At 32.7% G+C, this 3,459-nt stretch overlaps 1 long non-coding RNA gene across 1 annotated transcript; it reads right to left on the bottom strand.

The window, feature by feature from the left end:
• Window positions 1-1,295: 1,295 nt before the first annotated feature.
• On the bottom strand, window positions 1,296-2,986 carry LOC128527083 (uncharacterized). Its single transcript, XR_008360835.1, has 3 exons — window positions 2,937-2,986; window positions 2,133-2,187; window positions 1,296-1,522 (listed from the first exon to the last, which is right to left on the bottom strand). It is a non-coding gene; the product is annotated as an uncharacterized LOC128527083 (long non-coding RNA).
• Between the last annotated feature and the right edge of the window lie 473 nt (window positions 2,987-3,459).

Genomic DNA, 3,459 nt, shown 5'->3' on the forward strand with positions numbered 1-3,459 from the left:
ATAAATGCATGGTTATCTTTATTTATTTATGGAAAATGGTTCTGGCCTTGACTGGTGTTGGCAACTGTTTCTCTGGGGACTTGACAGTTCGATAGTTCATGACTGGAACTTCTTACAAGTCTACCTGGGTCTTCAATAACTACCTGGACTCCATATTAACATCAATTAACATCAGCTATTATAGCTGAACTGCCTCCCACCCTACACACTGTATAAAGGCAGATCATTTACTGCTTTCTGTTTCACCCAGATGAGGATGGGTTCCCTGTTGAGTCTGGTTCCTCTCAAGGTTTCTTCCTATTACCATCTCAGGGAGTTTTTCCTTGCCACTGTCGCCCTCGGCTTGCTCACCACACTGAAAAAAATAACTTGTAAGATTTACTTAATAAAATCCTCGTAACAATTTGCACACATAGATTTTAAGTAAATTTTATTGCTCCAATATTAAGTAAAACTCACCCGTAATGGTCAGGTAAAATCTACTTAATTAAATTAACAATTAAATTAACAATAAAAAAAAAATTAAGTAAAAGTTACATAATTATATTTAATGCACAAGTTAGATTTATTTAAAATAATCTAGTAAAGTTAATTTATTGTTGTATCAGCAGGAACCTTGATTTTATGAAATTATTAAGTAAATCTTACTATCATTTTGTTTTATGAGATTTTCTCTTACTTGATTTTATTAATTTATATTACTCCCTATAATAATGTACACATTGCTAATTTATGTTTTGCAAAGAAACTTAAGTAATTATTTCATCTATATCTTTTATAAATCACACAACTAAAATATAATTAAACAGTTTATTCACCAACATTACCAAATATTTTTGACATTCACAGTCTAGATACAGGTTGTCTTTTTAATAAATGTGCATTCAGATAAATTTTGCATCCATAGGAACATCTGCACAGCACCAGGGCCTGAAATACTTGTTTTAAACAAAATTGTGTAAAATAATAATAATAAATTAATTAATTAATAAAATACAGCATTCATTTAGAAATAAAATACAGCAGAAAATACATTAAACAAACTGTAGAATAAACTTTAAAACTTAATAGCCCTCTGTAGCAGTGAAGTTGCAACATTCAAATCAGCACTCTGGACTAGTGCACTTAAAAGTATGCTATTGAAACTTAACGCATTAAAACATTTTAAGCTGAACATGTAAACACTGAACATGTTCTGACAAGTAGTCAAGCCATATCAAATGTTTTAAGATGATAACTTTATCTTTAAAGCTTGCACTTTTGGTGATAGCTTAATCCCACCAAGTTCTAAAAGAACTTTCTGAAATAGCTCAAATGTGTAACGCAGTGCTCGGGGGTCTGCAAGGTTTATGGCATAAATTATTCCCATAAGCAGTGCACATGCATTTGCAGTATTGCCACATTCTTGCAAAATTTCCTTTCCTTCAAGGATTATGGATACACCAACTGGTTCCTCCCCTTCAACAGCACGGACAACAAGGATTTTAAGAATGTGCAAACTGGCATCACTTCGTCTGTCCTCCTGCATAAAATTTACAAGTAAATAAAATAAAAAAAAATATTTTGAGAAACAAAAAAATCTGAATTGCTTCACTCACCTGTGATGACTTTATTATCACAGAGAAATAATAATAAAAATAATTGATTATAAAAAATGACCATCACTTCATATACTTCAGATTGTTAAACTTAGCAATAATCTTGCATCAGTAAAACATTCTAAAACATGTCATGAGATGGCTACACTCCATAGATTACTCTGCACCTTTACAGTGTCAGGAAATCCTATGATGAATGCTGAGTTTGTATTTAAAGGGTTAGTCCAAACATGAAAATTCTTTCAATCATTACTCAGATTTATGTATTCATTTGCATTTGGTATATGCTCCTGTCCAATGCAACAAACACTATATTCAAGGTACAAGTTTTTATTTATAACATGTAATTTACAATTACTTGCTTTTCCTGGGAATCAAACCCATGACCTTGGTAGCACCATGCTCTACTGTTTGAGCTAGATAAACTGTAGATGGTCATCACTAAGCAGGAAATGTCCACCCCTTCATCTAACTTTATCTTGTAGTGAATTTAACATTTTAAATTGTATAATTAATAAGAAAACAATGCTTTACCAGGCAATCATCAGAGATCCTCTTCAGCTTCACGTCTCAGCTCTACGCTTTGTTTCTGTGAAAATATTTACATTGTATCATTACATAATCTTTTATTAGTACAACTACATTTAGCCATTTCTTCATCCTTTGTAAGTTTGCCTTTATCCAAAGAAAATTACAAAAGAGAAAGGCATCAAGCATGTCAAGCAGTGCTGCTAACAAAGTTTCTGACATTGTTAGAAAAATACAAAATAGAATAGTGAGGGATTAAGGAAAAAGTGAGAAGCAAAAATCATGTGTGGAAAGATGAAGCATTCAAGGTCACAGGATGACTCTACTTCTTTTTCTTGTCTGCAATGCGATTTGGACAAATTAGAGCTTCTGTCAATACTGTATGAACATATGTACAGGTTCATTACAGTAAAATTCGGATTAAAAAAAAAAAACGTTTATTGCTAGTGCTCTTTTACCATTTAATGCTTTAACACACCTGACTCAGTTTGTTCAGAAAGGTCATCTCACTGGCGAGCCTTTCTCTGAACACACCGTTTTCACGAGGGGTGGGGGTAAGAAACACGCATCTCGTTCTATTAAACCACGCGCTCGGTTCGTTATTATTTTATTTATTTATCTTTTAATTTTTACCACAGGACCCCTGGGGGGCTCCGTAGGTTCGGGTTTTTACACGAAAAACGGCGTTTTGTGAATCTCCACACTATTAAAAACCGAAATATTGCTAATTGTACGTCCTGAGATTAAGATGAACATTAATTGGGGGTCATGAAAGTGAGAATCACATCCAAAACAGAAAGGTAAACTTACCTCGAACACGCCAAACTCCAGCTCCAGCCACGCCGTGTAGTACCTCCGTGATGATCCCCAACCGATTGATTCACAGCGCGGGTACAGCGTCTCCAAACACGCATGCGCCGTTTAATTTGAAATTTAAACTAAACTTAAATAGTAAAATTTACTTAATATTATTAGGTTTATGTGCAGTGACTATAAAACATGTAAATGTTACAAGTAAATACATAATAATATTTAACTCTTTCCACTTAGTTAATTTATTACACGAATTAAATGTGTAGGTATTTAAAATTTTACTTAGAAAATTCTAGTTCTCCTTGAAATGTATTTTTACAATGTAAAAATTATGATGATTAATTTAATAAATTTTACCACACCAAAAAATCATTTTTTTCAGTGCAGGGACAAACTGACCATTTTGATTCATACAAATTCACATTTCATACAAACCTAAATAATTCTTTTGACTATGTAAAGCTGCTTTGCGGCAATAAAAATTGCTAAAAGCGCTATACAAATAAAATTGAATTGAAAT

The sequence above is a fragment of the Clarias gariepinus genome, chromosome 6 (assembly GCF_024256425.1).
Source record: "Clarias gariepinus isolate MV-2021 ecotype Netherlands chromosome 6, CGAR_prim_01v2, whole genome shotgun sequence".
NCBI lineage: Eukaryota > Metazoa > Chordata > Actinopteri > Siluriformes > Clariidae > Clarias > Clarias gariepinus.